General features: G+C 40.4%; 1 non-coding gene and 1 pseudogene across 1 annotated transcript; both read left to right on the top strand.

Annotated features, from left to right (window-relative positions):
• Positions 1-3,856: 3,856 nt before the first annotated feature.
• LOC136478723 (small nucleolar RNA R71) lies at positions 3,857-3,965 on the top strand. The gene has a single exon (XR_010764437.1). It is a non-coding gene; the product is annotated as a small nucleolar RNA R71 (small nucleolar RNA).
• Positions 3,966-12,084: 8,119 nt separating this feature from the next.
• On the top strand, positions 12,085-12,143 carry LOC136478756 (small nucleolar RNA R71; annotated as a pseudogene).
• The last annotated feature ends 5,249 nt before the right edge of the window (positions 12,144-17,392 follow it).

Raw genomic sequence — 17,392 nt, 5'->3', positions numbered from 1 at the left:
ATGGAATTTATTAGTTTAAACCCCAAAACCTATGTTTGGTAATGGAATTAAGTATATATGTAGGTTATGTTGATGGTTTATGATTGATGCTAGTGACCGTCAACACACATGCACTATTTATAGTGTATAGTGAGGGGAGGGGTATTTGTAGGCAGTGGCAAGGTTGGTGGAGCACGTTGGGTGCCGAGTGACGCAAGGGGGCACTGGCCGATGCTTGGATGCATTGCTTCTACATTGTAGCACCGTGGTTGCTCCTCCAAGTCAGTTGTGGAAGCAGCACATGTCAAAATTCGGTAGGTATGGCGGTTGGTAAGTCGGTGGAGAGCTCCCAAGTCTATGACAATGGGCCCACGAATCCACCGACATAAAATCTTGTCCGTTGATCAAACCGCCTTGAATAGAAGCTTGTGATTGTCTTAGGAGCAGCTCCCACAGATCGGTGACATGGCAGGGCCACCTAGGGGGGCGGGCGGTGGGCCCAAGTGGGCCCAAGGCCTTCTGCCACGTCCACTTGCTCCATATGTCCATATTTGTCACCTTTTTGGCCAAATTTTGGTATATTTCCTGCATACACATAATTCTACATGCACAAGTGGAACTAGCTGAAATTTAAACATAATTCTTCACATGTGATGATGATTTACCTCACTTTACCATGCTTTTGGGTGGAATGTCGATGGTCAAAACAGGTGTTAGTAACCATCAACAAGCTCCCCCAAGCTACCCCTTTGCTGTCCTCAGCAAAGATGTGGGTTTAGCATGGAATAGGTTGTTGGATCAGGTGTTGCTACTATGTAACGCCCTGCAAAGACTTGTATACAAACAAATACTATCTCTTGAGTTTAACATGTTAGCACTTAGAAATTTCACCATCAGTCTAAGCAATGTGGGACTTATACCTTGACCTTGATACAAGCAATTGCAAGAATGTGTAGCTAGATAGATACTTTTTGCCTACTTTGGTTTAGCTCAAACTTCTTGGAGGTTTTCACATGATTTGAAAAGAAAAACTTGCCTAAGTTCCTCAGATGGTACTCAAGTCACTCAATGGTGTTTGAAATCCTCACCAAGGTCATGAATTTTAGCCTTAATTTCTATTCTAAAGCTTATGTAGAGCTCAAGGTAGGGGTAAAAGCATAGCTTACTTGAATTGAATCTATTGCTAAGTCAAACACTTGGATCACAAGGCGCAACAAGTCATCCAAATTGATTAAGAGGTGCATGTGTGTGGTATATTTGGTGAGAGGGCATGGCTACTTTTCTTTTTCTCACTCTCTCTCTCTCTTTTGTTTGAACACTAGAGTTTTTTGCTCTTTTATTCTCTCTCATTTTCTTCTCTTTTTTCTGTAGCCCATGCCTCTCTTTTGATGTAAGACAGCATAGAGAGGTAACTTTGATTCTCATAGCAAAATAATAAATGGAATACATGTATGAATGCGTATCCCCATTGTAGGAATAGCATAAATATGTGGGTGTACGTGATCTTGATTAAAAAGCATGAAAAGTGTCTCTACTTACATCAGCAAGGCTTGAAAAAGCTCAAAACAAACAAGAAGCTTTTATGGTGGATTTATCATGTATGAGTGGATATTTATTTGGCTCTAGAAAAAATTTATCACCATTGAGGAACTTCTAGCAAGAGAGTTTAGCATTTTGCAAAACAAAACTCCAGGTTGTCTTTACCATTCCTCAGATAGGTTCAAAGATTTACTCTAATCATGGCATACAACATATCTCACAAAAGCCTATACTTGGTTCTAGAATTTGTAACCCATGAAAGCATTCAACTTAAGATGAACTCTAAGTTTATCATTCTCAAAACTTAAGAAGTATAAGGTTGTATAACAAGCTTTTGTAAAGTATCATAGAGGAACTATTCATCACCTCTAAATAATTTATCATCATGTTATTAGAGTAGAGTTTCTCTTGAAATAATTTAAAGGCACTCCTCTCTACATTCTATGGTCATGAATGTTGTATAAAGTAAACATGAATGTAACGAGAGGGTTTAAGATTTTCATACCTGAGCAGGGAGAGACGTCTCCCCCAAGCCTGCCTTTTGCATAGGTTGGAATGTCTTCTAGCGGCTCTTTTGATTCTTTTCTTTATTGATTAACTAATACTACTAGAATGCATAAATAACTAGCTAAACCTATAACTACTAGATAACTTATTCAGCATGGATGCTACTGAATTTTATTCAGTATTACTAAATATTTTTTATGTGTTGCTTTAAATGCAAATCTATCATATTAGGAATTAGCTACTACAAAACTTTATTTATTAACATAGAGTAGATAAATGCAACTAACCTATCATGTAATGTGAAGCAACTTTATTGGGAATGAAATGCAACTAATCAAATGCGGTAAATAAATGCAAGGAATAGAAAACTTACCTTTTTGTTGGGCTCAAGGTCATTCGTCCTTGGGTGGAGGTGTTTCCTCTTGTTCCACCTCAGAGGCCTTGTTAGGATAAGGGGATGACGAGTTTGAGGATGGATTTGTCTTTTTATGCCATTTCTCTCTATTCTTCTTCTTCTTGACATGTTTCTCTGGCTCTTCAATTGGCTTTGGTTTCTTCATCTTGTTTCTCTTTGGATGCTTCTTATTTTCCTGTTTCTCATCAAAGAGGGGTTGTCCAGAGGTAAAAGCAAATATTTCTTTTCTTCCAACAAAGTGGAATTGGATTTGCCCAGAAGCCACATATATGCAAGCATTTGCAATATTAAGGAAAGGACGACCAAGTATTAAAGGTGTATCCTCCGCGGTACCCATGTCTAAGAACATAAAATCTATAGGAACATAAGCACTCCTAACTTTAACTAGTAAATCAGTGGCTACTCCCTTGAGATAACAGGTGGATTGATCGGCTAATTGTAAGTAAACTGAAGTTGGCTCTAAGGTAGTGTAGAACAATTTATCATAAGTTGCCTTAGACATTATATTAACACTAGAGCCTAGATCACACAGAGCATTATGGAAGGTATGAGTTCCAATGGAGCAGGTAATCGCAGGAGTGCCGGGATCACCTTTCTTAACAGTAAATGGGGAATCTAATAAATAGGAACCCCAAGAATTTAAAGCATAGCCATACTTTGCAGTAACAAGGTTGGCTGTCTCCATTGTTCCCTCAGGTTTGCCAGGAATTCTATGTTTTTCATAGGATGGGATAGCAACAGCAATTTGAGCTAATTGGGTTTCTATCACCTTATTGAAACTAAGTTGATTCTTTAAGATAGAAAAAAATTCATCCAATTTAGCATTTATATTTTCCAACATCTTGTCATGAGCATGTAGTTTCTTATTAATACTATTAGTCATTCTACTTTGACCATAAACAAGATCTTTCATGAAAGCATAACTATTATTACCTTGACCATTTAAACAAGAAGAAGAGTAATAATTGTTACCTCCCTGGTTGTTGGAGCGCTGATTCTAGCCTTGATGTTGTGGACGGAACCTGTTGTCAATGTTGACGAAGTTGAGGTTCTCTTGGGTTTTGGGATAGGAATTGCCCGAATGTCCAACATCTCCATAGACTTCACAAGTAATGTGGGAATCCATGGCTTTGAGTGTCTCTTGGGCACTCACCTTCTCATAATGTTCCACTCGCTATGCGAGTAGATCCATCTTAGCTGCAAGCATGTCAATTTCTTTAATTGAATGCATACCTCATTTACGGGGTTGGAGTCAATCGTCGCTCCATCCTTGGTTGGAGACCATCTTCTTGATCAGTGTCTTTGCATCTGCAACACTTAGCGAAAAAGAATGCACCACCAGCAATAGCATCTAAATGGCTCCTATCTAATGGCACTAATCCATGGTAGAAGTTTTGGATCAAAAGCCAGTCTTCCATGCCATGGTGTGGGCATGCAGAGACATACTCTTGCATTTGTTCCCAAGCCTCGAGAATCGATTCATCTGCTAGTTGTTGAAAATTAGAGATTTTATTGCGCAGAGCATTAGTCTTCCCCATGGGGAAAAACTTAACTAGGAAAGTGTTGGAACATTTGTCCTAGGTATCTATAGCGTTATGGTTAAAATAAAACCATTGCTTAGCCTTTCCTAACAAAGGGAAGGGGAAATGGCAAAGACGTATAGCCTCTTGGCTCACTCCCTTAATGGTGAATGTGCTACAAATCTCCAAGAAATGTTGTTGGTGAGCATTTGCATCCTCATGGGCTTTCCCACAAAATGGACTAGCTTGAACCATCGTAATTAGCGCTGGCTTAAACTCAAAGTTAGCGTCCCGATTGATAGCATTGGGTCCAGTGGCTACGTTAGCAGCCGAGGGTGTAGAAAAATCACGAATGGACTTATCGCCCATGATCATGTAGGGTAGTGATAAGATATGAGGAAAAAGCATAAACTACTTAGGATACCTAAAAATAACCTAGCTAACAAATTTAGCCTTATAAATTCAATGCCAGTTCCCTTCCCCTACAACAGCGCTAGAAATGCTTGTTGAAATTTCTTAATGACTATTAGAGGATTTCACAAGCGCACAAAACTATCACGTAGCACTTCGCTCGGTGAGTACCGAGTGTCGAATTTATATTTTTCCCATAGGAAAGTGGAAAGGCTAGAATTTATATAGGACTAGGATTTGCTAGAGGAAGGCCTTAAGTTGATCCTAGGTAGGTGAATGATAGTGAAGGATGGGTGTGAACTACCTAAACTAACTACTAAATACAAGCTAACTAGAGATAGCTAGGTGGGAGAGCGAGTGGTATATCTTTCTAGTAACTAAGGATAAACAAATAACTAGGAGAAATGCGATAATACTTTGGGGCATAGCCCGCCAACCAACTAGAAGAGTTAAATATACAAGGTTTGCCACAAGCCCCACGATTTAATAACTAGACCTATCATGGTGGAATACAGAGAATGGACAAGGCTGTCACCACTTGCCACCTACCACAATCTATCCGGAGACCTAGCCGTATCCATAGGTAATCTATAGCCTAAGCATCACGCTTAATCTACAGGCTTACTACTTTGATCTAAGCTCCGATGAAATGAGATCAAAGCACCCTAACCAGATAGTGGAACCGGTACTAATGAAAGACTACTAATGATAAGATAACCTATGCTACTAATGTCAAACAATAAGCACCTAAGCTCACTAATGATGAACACTAATGACTAAGTACTTAAAGTAAAGCAAGCAGTACTAGAATAAAGTACTAAAATAAATACTAAATAAAGTAATGCAAAAATGAAAGAAATACAAAGGACCTATTCTAGACCTAGAAGACTCTTTCGGACTTCGAGAAGCTCCGCTCCTGCTCTACTCCACTACTAGACTACTACTTTATAGCTAATGCTAAGCTAGAAAACTAAGAGAAGCTTAGAGAGCTTGGAAATGAATGGGGCACTTCTCCACCAAGCTCCACACCCACTATTTATAGTGTATAGTGAGGGAGGGGTATTTGTAGGTAGTGGCAAGGTCGGTGGAGCACCTAGGGCATCGAGCGGCGCAAGGGGGGCGTCGGCTGGCCCTTGGATGCACCGCCTCTGCATTGTAGCGTCGTGATTGCTCCTCCAAGTCAGTTGTGGAAGCAGCACATGTCAAAATTCAGCAGGTATGGCAGTTGGTAAGTCGGTGGAGAGCTCCCAAGTCTATGATAATGGGCCCATGAATGCACCGGCATCAAATCTTGTCCGTTGATCAAACTGCCTTGAATGGAAGCTTGTGATTGGCTTAGGAGTAGCTCCCACGGATCAGTGATGTGGCAGGGCCACGTGGGGGGCCGAGCGGTGGGCCCAAGTGGGCCTAAGGCCTCCATGCCACGTCCACTTGCTCTATATGTCCATATTTGTCACCTTTTTGGCCAAACTTTGGTATATTTCCTGCATACAAATAATTCTACAAGCACAAGTGGAACTAGGTGAAATTTAAACATAATTCTTCACATGTGATGATGATTTACCTCACTTTACGATGCTTTTGGGTGGAATGTTGATGGTCAAAATGGGTGTTAGTGACCGTCAACAATATTTTGTGCACTTGCGGAATTATCTACTTGAGCATAAGAAATATCAACAAACATTTCTGGCGTCATTGTCGGGGAATACAAAACCTGGTAGCAATGTTAAGAAATGTCAACAAGCATTTCTGGTGCTGTGTTGAGGAAGCAATTTGCGTAAAGATTTTGATATTTACCTTGATGTCTACTAACCTAGTTTACCACTAGCTTTTGTGGGATTATCCTTGTCCTGTTGAGTGTGAAATAAATAGGGCAACATCAATCGTTTGACCTAGCTTATTTCTACAAGAAAATCATCAAGAGCCAAGGGTGCCTGGTCATTCATGAATCATCAACACCTTCACCCTGCCATCTCATAGGCATGCATATATATACATTCTAACCATGTGTAGATGGAGAAGGTCACTGTCAAGAGGAGATAAAATCATCATATGTGACAGAACAAAGGCGTTGCATCACTCACAAACTTCATCTCAAATTTTGGGTGATAGTCAAATCGATCAAGGTATGTGACAACCTAGCATCCTAAATTTATGTTTCCACTTTATTCTTATCATTGCATGTTTGCTTGAATCATAAATGTTTAGTGCTTTCTTTGGGTAGCTCCTAGACTCTGAACTGTAGTTGGGCACTGCACCTAGTCTAGGAAGAGGCAAATTTCCTTTGTTATCTATCTATTTGGGTTCTTAGTCTAGCTTCATAGTAAACGTGAGTTAAACTAGACCCACTGATTCATATGTTGGCTGTGCCATTCGGTATGATATCGGCTGATGGTTTGCGCTATGGGAAAAATCTAAGGCCTAGACATTTATGCGTAAGCATTCATTTAGTTAGAATTCTTGTTTCAAAACCATAGCATTTTTTTAGTTAGCTTTCCTTTCTATAGCATGCTTGTTTAATTGGTTCACCATTAATATTTCCATCTCCACTTAAATGAATCTTAATATGCTTTCGTGCTTCTTCCATTTATGCTAGTATGTTTTAGTTTGGAAGTATTGATCATACATTTATAACCTTTAAATTAAGCATGGTGCCTAGTTTAAGGTTTGAATGCGTTGATCATATTTCCATATGCTTTTTAAATTAAACATGGTGCTTAGGTTAAATAGCCTTCCTTAATTAAATGAGACATGTAGTCTAGTTTGGTTATTGAACTAAAACTACTTGTGTAGATATATTGGTTGCATGCAAAATTGTAAATATGAATGGGTAAGTTTTTGAGATAAATTCAAATATGGAGATAAAGGCTTCTGAATTTTGCACATCATGAAAAAGAGCCACCTCTCATCTTTGAAGGGTGCGTTGTAAATACTTAAATCTCTCTTTTGTGTCATGTTGTGCTTTGTGGAAGCTTTTGCAAGAACTTGATGAACAATAAACAAGAACTAAATAACATGGGAAAATCTATCCATGCTAACTAAACATGAGCGCCAACTTGTCGTCATGAGAATTCCTTCGGGTATGTGTTGTCCACTAATCTTTATAGGAAATAGAACTCAATGAAGATCAAGATGGTGTGGAGGAAATAAGAAATTCAAGCTAAATTTAATGGAGAAGTCATCAATTGACTTGACACAACAAGTCCTCGCCGATAGGTAAATCGGTATGTACCCCGTATTTAATTTTCGCATATTTTCTTTCATGCATAATAAATTAGAATAATCTTGTCTTAGGTTAAAATAAAAATAATAAAATAAAGAATTACTTGCATAATAAGCTTGCAACCACTCCTCTAATAAATCCTCTCTTAAAAAACAATGAGTGAAATGCTTCTAGGACAAACTCCTATTTGGTATCTTTGTTCACTAACTATTTTAAGATTAAAAAGAACAAGGGGAGTACTATGTCCAAGAACTCTAAAAAATCATGTTTAGTGTCTTCTCTTTGTTCTCACTCAAAAAAAGAAGTAACCTTGTAAAGTGAGAACAAAAGCATCTTGTAGAACTTGTATCCTTCGGGTATTTTTATCGCTAAACCTTTTAGGTTGAACACAAAAAGGATGAAGGGTCAAAACAACAAGGTGCCAACAACTTGAGCAAAACATCATTCAACATTGGAGAACACTCTGAGGGATGCTCCAACATCTACACTAGGCTTTAATGTCAAATGACATAAAAGTCCTAGTGTGGGGGAGGTTGCCGATTCTTCTCTACCACCTCTCAGGCCTCCGCCACTTTGGCACACTGGTTTGCACTCTCTCTACCCACTCTTGCTTTATTCTTATATGTTTGATGTGTTAAAAATGCTATATACTAAAATCAAACTTAAAATGTGAATCATACCAAACTATGAACATGACTTTATAAAGATTGGTCAACATAAACTTTATTCCTAGTTCCTATACTTGTTACTTGTGGACATATCTATATTAGGAAAACATGTCAACTAAGTTGTTATGAAGTGAGATATGGTATAGACTAAACAAATCATATCCTTCTATATAAGCTCTTGGAGATTTCTATTTTGACAAAATATCAAAATTAATAGCCTCACTTCTCCTCAACGGTGATATTTCCTACCAAAGCCAAGTATCATGCTATATGTTGAAAACCTTCCACATATGCAACTTGTTTTTGTATTGAGCTTTGTCAAACTTTGTTGACCTTTGTTGAGAATTTTATCATGCTCTTAAGATCAAGGTCACATACACTCTACCAAATATATGCTGTATTTCTACACTAGAAGTAAGCAAAAACATGTCTTTCCATTTCTACCAAATAAATACTCCATTTTTGCTAGCTTGATTTTTCTCCATCATTCTCATAAATGAGGCATGGGCTATAGTATTGAAAAAAAGAGAAAACAAAAAAAAAATATGGACACATGAAGGTCCACGAAAAAATGTGAGGACACATTTTGGTCCACAATCGAGTAAAAAAAGCTTGATTAAACTCAATGAAAAACAAGAAGCATATATGAGTGGAAGTTTTCCCTAATCTAAGTATCATATATGGCTTTGGTAGGAATTCAAGCTTTATCATACAGGAACTCATCATGTAAAATTTTTATGTTTTTCAAAATAAATCTCCAGAACTTCAGTATCACTTGGAACAAGATAAACAGCGGCTCAGACCTTCTCATATCATATCCATCAATTACCTAGATTTAGATCAAGCATATGCTACCCATGAGCTTCAAGTTCAGAGTAAATTCTTGTATCAAAGCAGTCTTATCCAAAACTCCAGAGAATTCAAGGCTGAAAACTAGGTACTTGAAAGGAATTAAAACAGAGCAACTATTCATCATTTGCATTCAAGAGATTATCTTTAGAGCCCATGTTATTTATTCAACTCTTAAAAATAGAAAACTAGACACACTTCATTTTGTTTTTAAGATCACACCTTACTAATATATATATCTGGCTAAGATATTTTTTTGTTTTCAGTTATGCATCTTTTTTAGCTAATAAAGCACACTTGTAAAAGGGAAATAAATACTTATCTAGATACACAGGGATACCCATCCCCCAAGCTGGTTATTGGCATGGTCGAATGTTGAAGTTGAGTGATCCTTCTCAGAGTGGTTTTTGCCAGTTGATGTCCTCCTCGTCCATGGGTGGAGCGAGATGAAGACAATCGGGTGAACTTGCTCTTGGTCATGTATCCTGCAAAATACCAACAAGAACACCAAGACTCATGGAATGGGTTAGAATAAAGGGGTTAGCGATTAACCATCTAGGGGTTAGTCATTCTTGGAGGTTTAGAAATATTTTCGTATTGATAGAATTTATCAGGATGCTTGTCTCATACTTTTTATTTATTTATGCAGAATGCAATATAACTAGATGTATGTATAACGTTTATTTTTATGCCACCACAGTGAATACTCTCTCATACGAGGTATTCACATGGAGCTTAGGATTTTATAATGCAATAATGAAATTTTTATTTTTATTGTGTTAATGCATGTGAATGCAGAAAAGTAAGTATGCTAAAGTAAAAATAATAATTCATGCAATGTTGAAAAGTAAATATGGATAACTACCAATTTTACCTACTAGCAAGGGTTTGGATTTTTAAGTCCTCTGGATAGAACTTTTCTCTAATCCCGTTCATTCTACAGGTGCATTAATCGGCCTCAGAGATGGAGACCTTGATGGTTGCACCTCTTGTGATGGTGACTCTGATGATGATGTCACCTTTTCTTTCCAGACCTGCTTGGTCTGTGGACTTGATTTGGGTAGAGTAGGTTCATTCTTCGCAACTTCTTCATCTTCATTCTTTGGGAGTTGATTCTTCCAGCGTTGGGATGATCGACGTCTCCTCTTGGAGAGGGTCTTCTTTGGTTGTTCATAAGTTGTATAACTATTAAAATAACATCATACCTTTTCTCCTAGAAACTAGAAGTGGACTTGTTCAAATCTGACGTAGATGATCACGTTGGTGGTGTTGAGGAATGAACTTCCAAGGATAATAGGTATGTCTTCTTCTTCTTCTCCCATGTCTAAGACCATGAAGTCGGCAGAGACATAGTGATCATGTATTCTTACTATGACATCTTTTGTTATTCTCTCCAAAAATCAGATTGATTGATCTGCCATCTGCAATTGCATATATGTAGGGAATAAAGGTTCATCACCAAATAAGTATTCATATGTTACCTTGGACATTATTTTGACACCCAATCCAATGTCGCAAAAGGTGCTATGGAATATTCTTTGTCCAATGGTACACTCGATCATGGGTACTCCTAGATTGTCCTTCTTGATAAGGAATGGTGAAGCGAGGAGGTGGTTGTGCTCAGATTAAAGTGTGTTGATCATGTTGACTGATTCTTCTTGTGGCTGCCTGGCCTTGTTCCTCCTTCTTCGGTTGTTTTTCTTCGTGTCTACTGTTGTCTCTTTGAGCAAATACACCATTTGAGGATGACTAGGAGAGTGGTGTATATGATTCTTGAAAGTAAACTTCTCCTTTCTATTCTTGATTGTGAAGCTGATCTTGGCACTGTCCGTGTAGATGATGGCTTTTGTGGTGCTCAGGAAAGGTTGGCCCAAGATGATGGGTGCCCTTTCATCTCCACCTATTTCCAAAACCACAAAGTCCGTGGGTACATATGACTGTCCCACTCAAACTATGGCATCTTCAAGAATTCCGTTGAGGTAGCAGAGCAACTGATCTACAAGCTACAAACACATATTTGTGTACAACAGAGTATCTCCATTAATTTTATCATAAATTTAATTTTGGCATGATGTTGACATTTGTGCCGAAATCACAGATAGCTTCTTGGAAAATATGAGGTCCAATGGCTATGGGGATGACAGGTCTCCTAGGATCACCTTTCTTGTCAGGCAAGGAATAGTCTATCCACCTTTCTATCGATGGTTGTATGCAGTAGTATGCTGCATTATGAATATCAACAAGATTTGTAGTTTCTAGATCTTTCAATTGCCCCAAAATCTTACCTTTATCGGTCAAAGGAACAATAGCCGCTAGCTAAGCTATTTGTGATTCTATCATTTTATTAAAGCTATGCTGGTCTTTAATGGCAGAAGAGAAGCTATCCATTCTATTATTTATGTTTTCTAAGATTTTATCATTGGAGGCTAGTTTTCTAGATAAGCCCTCCATAATTTTAGCTTGGCCAAAAATTAACTCTTGAAATTATTGTAATTATTACCTTGATAGTTACCTTGGTAATTACCTTGGTAGTTGGGCCTCTATTGCTGATTCCATCCTTGATTCTGTTGAGGATGATAGTTGTTGTTGTTGATGAAGTTCACATCCTCTTAGGTTTTAGGACAGTTGTTCCTTGAATGCCCAGTGTTTCCACACTCTTTATAGGTCATGTGGGAATCATGAATGTGCATGACTTCTTGCTTCTCATTGGTTCGGTCTTCAAGCTTCTTCATGAGTAGGTCCATCTTGGTAGACAACATATCTACCTCCTTGAGTTGATGCATACCTCCACCTCTCTTGTGGGTTTGAAGGCGTTCTTCATTCCAACCTTAGTTGGAGGCCATCTTCTCTACAAGAGCTGTTGCACCTGGGATCGTGAGTGATAGGAAAGCACTTCTAGCAGCAGCATCCATGTTCTCATGGGTACTGTTAGTCAACCCGTGGTAAAAGGTCTACATGAGTAGCCAATTCTCCATCCCATGATGAGGACATTCTAATATGTAATCTTGGAAGCATTCCCATGCCTTGGGGATAGATTCATAATGTTGCTATTGGAAGCTCAAAATTCTCCCATGTAGAGCATTGGTCTTGTTTGTGGGAAAGAACTTTGCTAGAAAGCCAGTGGAGCAATTATCACATGTAGTATTTCTATATTTGTTGGCGTAGAAGCATTGCTTCACCTTCCCCAAAAGTGAGAATGGGAAGATGCAAAGTAATATGGCATCTCTGGATACTCCTTTGATGGTGAAAGTGTTGTAGATCTCCAAGAAGTGTTGGAATGAGCATTCGCATCTTCCTGCGCCTTTCCACAAAACTAGCTAGCTTGCACCATATTTATGAGAGCTGGCTTGAGCTCAAATCCATTATCTCCAACATTGATCGTTGGTCTAGTACGAATGTTGGCCGTAGTTGGAGCAGAGAACTCACAGAGGGTCTTGTCAGCCATGGCTTTGAAAATTGGTGTTAAGCTGCGCCTTGTCTAGTTGTGTTCCGATTCTAGAGATGGAACTTTCTTGAGTTTAGCTATAGTCCTGATTAATGCTTCTGGATCTTCAACATAGTTTGTCGGAAGGTAAAAACCGGTCATACATTACCCTGCATAAGATATAAAAAAATAGATAGAACAAGGGTAAGCCTATTTGAGCAGAGGTCAATGGTTATCTCGATCACATCAATAGTACAAGTTTATCAATATTTCCATCCTGACTAGCTACCTTCCCCAACAACGGCGCTAGAAATGCTTGTTGGTATTTATTAACTTGTCACTTGTTTAAGTAGCCACCTAATGTTTATTGATATTTCTTAGCATCACTTTTACTAAGTTGTCATCCCTAGCTATGATTCCAGAAATGCTTGTTGGTACTACCTAGTGCCACCTCTAGAATGACACTAAGAAGTTCTTTAGTATTTTATGTGACTAGAAAGAATATATAAATAAAAGGGATCTACAAGCACACAGATAATTATACCATTGTAGCACTTCACCCGGGAGTATTCTAGGTATCGTTATTTATATTTTTACCATAGGGAAGGACAGGCAGTTGGAATATATTGATAACTTATACACATGATGGAGAAAGAAACCATAACCAATATTCTACTCACAACAGGGGTAAGTCAAGAGATAAATATGATAAGTAATGATAAATGATGAATGATCACTCAGAGTGCTCCTTTCTATGGCATTAGCATTGCTAAGTAGAAATTAGAGGAATAATTCCTAAGTCATTCTTAATTACAAGTCAAAGCATACGTTGATTAATCCAATTACACTTAGTAGTCATCGCTAAGGTCAACTTCATATCTACACATAAGGGATATTACTAAGGAAGATCAAGAACAGAGCATGTCTTCCTTCATAACTAGATCCCACTTGTCCTATGTTTAGGGAGTGGACTACAAAGGACTCAATGGGAGTGTCACATCCGCGATCTACCACATGGCCAGGAATATAGGGTGCATCCATAGGTAAACAACGTATAAGCACCACACTTACACAATGTTGACCACTCACCCCATGTACACCAGAGCGAGCACAAAACGAACTTATGCTTGAATATAACGACAATCTAGCTATACTAAGCATATAATCAAAGTAAACAATGAACATGATAACTAGGAACATGAATAATATTAAGAAGAATGTCGAATCAATTGTAGCAAACATATGAATAATGAAAGATACAAAAGAGGATACAAGGGGCTATACCAAGCCACGCTATTGACATGATCAGGAATCCAAACGAAGCTTGCCTCCCTCTAGATCTAGTCTAGCTAGCTATGCCCTATAATATGGGTTTCTATCTTCTTGACTGAATGACTTGAATCAGGGTTATGCTTGGGGGGTGGCAGGGGCTGGCATATATAGGCTATAGCATCCATTCTAAGCTCTTAGATCAAACTGACTTGAAAGGATGGCGTAGATGCAAACCCTAAGGCGGTGGAGCACCGACATTCGAAGGAGGAGGTGGACAAGGGCTGGTTGGTCTATTGGTGGGGCCAAGTGGCCCCACCTTGTAGTGTCTCATGGTGTTCTTCAGTGGTTTGGCTTCTGATGTCCTCTGGAACCTTATAGAGTTGTTTTTGTTGTGGATAAGCATGATTAATTCTAACATGTGGGTCCACCTTGATGGTTTTCTGAATAAACCCTGCTAAAAACATAGAATCACCAAAACTCATGGAATTTGTTAGTTTAAACCCCTAAGCCTATGTTGGTGATTACTTTCATTCATTATATTGATAGTTAATAATGTTTGTTAACTACCGTCATTTCGATAGAATATCGTTGGCAGTCCTCTGAGGGGTAAGTGCTTGATGGTGGGCCTATGACTTGATGTTAGGCTTGCTTCTAAATTCGATGGAGTAAGTGTCGAGCTCGATAGCCCACTTAATGATGTGGCCATTGGCCTCTTTGTTGCGGAGAATGTCCCCTATAGGGAACTCGGTAACCACGGTGATCTTGTAATACTCGAAGTAATGGTGGAGCTTGCGTGATGTGATCAGAATAGCATATAGCAATTTCTAAAATTGAGGATAATGAGTTTTGGGCTCGTTAAGGACCTTGCTGATGATGTAGACCAGACATTGCACCTTATAGGCATGCCTGGCCTCCTCACGTTTGACGATGATAGCTATGCTAATGACACGAGAAGTGGTGGCGATGTAGATCAGTAGAGTTTCATCTGGTCGAGGTGCCGTCATGATCAGAGGCTTCGTTAAAAACAACTTGAGCTACTCGAAAGCTGTATCAGCCTCCTCTGACCAAGAGAAGCACTCGGAGTCCTTGAGGAGTTTAAAGAACGGTAGTCCCTTTTTGCCGAGGCGCTATATAAAGTGGCTTAGAGCAGCCATGCAGCCTATAAGCTTCTGTATGTCCTTTACGCAGGCCAGATATTTCATGTTGGTGATGGCAGAGACCTTGTCGGGGTTGGGTTTGATGCCATGGGCGCTGATGATGTAGCCCAGTAGTATACTAGATGGAACTCCAAAGATGCACTTTGAAGGGTTCAACTTCCATCTGTACCTTTTCAGGTTGGTGAACGTTTCTTTGAGGTCAGCGATGAGATTATCGGCGGTCTTGGACTTGATGACCACATTGTCGATGTATGCTTCGGCATTGCGGCCGATCTATTGATCGAGGCACATCTGGATGGCCCTTTGGTAGGTCGCCCCGATGTTCTTGAGTCTGAAGCACATGGTGGTATAGCAGTACGCACCGAAAGGCGTGATGAATGATGTCTTGATCTAGTCGTCTTCCTTCAAGGATATCTGATGATAGCCAGAGTAATAGTCGAGGAAGGAGAGTAGTTCATAGCCGGTGGTGGAGTCTACAACCTTGTCTATCCGAGGCAGACCGAAGGGGTCTTTAGGGCAGTGTTTGTTGAGATCAGTGTAATCAACGCACATTCTCCATTCTTTATTCTTTTTTTGAACAAGAACAAGATTCGCTAACCACTCAGGATGATACACTTCTTTTATAAATCTAGTAGCTAAGAGCCATTTTATTTCTACCCTAATAGCCTCCTTCTTGTCTAGCGTGAATCGTCGAAGTTTCTGCTTGATCGGTTTGGCAGTCGGCAAGACATTCAAGGAGTTCTTGATCTTCTCCCGTGGTACCCCCAGCATGTCTGTAGGTTTCCAAGCAAACACATCGGCGTTGGCACATAGGAAGGAGATGAGCATGCTTTCCTATTTGGGGTCGAGGTGAGCCCCAATCTTAAGGTCATGGAGGGGTCGTCGACGCTGGGGCCGACCTCCTTGGTTTCCTTGGACTTGGCGGAGGCACAAGGAGGCTCCACAGATGGAATCTCTAGGTCATCGGCAGGCACCATCTTGGCGTCGGTGACCACGTTAGCCATCTGGATGGAGAGGTTGGTGGCTTTGGTGAGGGCAAGACTTTTTATCTCGCAGGCATAGGTGATGGAGAGGTTTTCCCATAGGGCCAGGACTCCTACAGGCGAAGGCATTTTCAGCACCGGATAGGCATAGTGTGGTATGGCCATGAACATGGCTTGGGCTGGCCGACCAAGTATGATGTGGTAGGTGGTGTTGAAGTCAGCGGTGTAGAAGTTGATGTGTTCGACGCGGTAGTTGCTAGCCGTGCCGAGCTATATTGGTAGGGTGATCTCTCCAAGTGGTTTGGATGCCCTACCAGGTACCACACCCCAGAAGGAGGAGTCGAAGGGTGTGAGATCTCCTATCCTAAGGCCTAGCTCCTTTAGGGCTGTAGCGAAGAGGAGGTTCAGAGCACTCCCACCGTCGACGAGCACTTTTCTAAAAAGCACTTTCTGGACAGTTGCACCAAGGACGAGGGGGGAATGCATTGTGTAAGGGATGTACACCCACTGGTAGGCCTTGCTGAAGGTGATGGGACCTCAGACTAGGGGCGATAGCTAGGGTTGGCGATGGCATCTTCCGTGTTGACGGCGAGCACCCAGCGGGCGGTGAGCTTCCAATCTCTTCTGGTTTTGGTAGAGGCGAGGCTCTCGAAGATGGTGGCAACCACCTTGTCATGATCCTAGAAGGCATTGTTGTTGCCCCTAGGTGGTCGGCGGCCTCCGACTCCATCATTGTTGTCGTTGTCCAACTTTTTGGCCTGGAACTCCTTAGCCAAGCCAAGGCAGTCCTTCATCTTATGCTTGGTGTTCTTATGGAGAGGGCATGGGCCATCGAGGATCTTCTTGTACTGCTCGTCATAGTTGTGCTTGGCATGAGGTTCGTCAAAAGCAGCGATAATATGGTTTGGTCGGCGGTGGCGATATTAACTAGACTTGGATCCTTCTGGCTGATCATGACCACTGTCCTGATGGTGACTACAGTCATCATAGCAGTGGTCGTTGTGGCACCGATCATCGCTGCGGTGAGTTGGGCGATGAGTGCCCACATCCTTGTTGATGCACACTTCGGCTTCTTCAGCATCGGTGTACTAGTTAGCGGTCGTAATCATCTTGCCAATCCCCATGGGTGGCTTGCGATTGAACTTGGAGCAGAGGTCACGGTGATAAAGTCCTCGGACGAAGGCGGTGATGACCTCAGCTTCCATGATGTTGGGAATATAATTCCACATCTTAGAAAAGCATCTAATGTATCTATAGAGGAGCTCAGATGGCTTCTGGTAGATTCGGTTCAGATCATGCTTGGTGCCTGGCCAAGTGCACGTACCCATGTAGTTGTTAGTGAAGACCTTCTTCAGCTCTTCCTAGGATCCAATGGAGTCCAGGGCGAAACTTGTGAACCAGTTCATCGCAGTAGGCATAAGCATGATAGGATGATAGTTCACCAT

Source organism: Miscanthus floridulus, chromosome 8 (genome assembly GCF_019320115.1).
Source record: "Miscanthus floridulus cultivar M001 chromosome 8, ASM1932011v1, whole genome shotgun sequence".
NCBI classification, from domain to species: Eukaryota; Viridiplantae; Streptophyta; class Magnoliopsida; order Poales; family Poaceae; genus Miscanthus; species Miscanthus floridulus.
The sequence above is the reverse complement of the archived record's forward strand: the minus strand, read 5'-3'. Positions and strand labels throughout refer to the sequence as shown.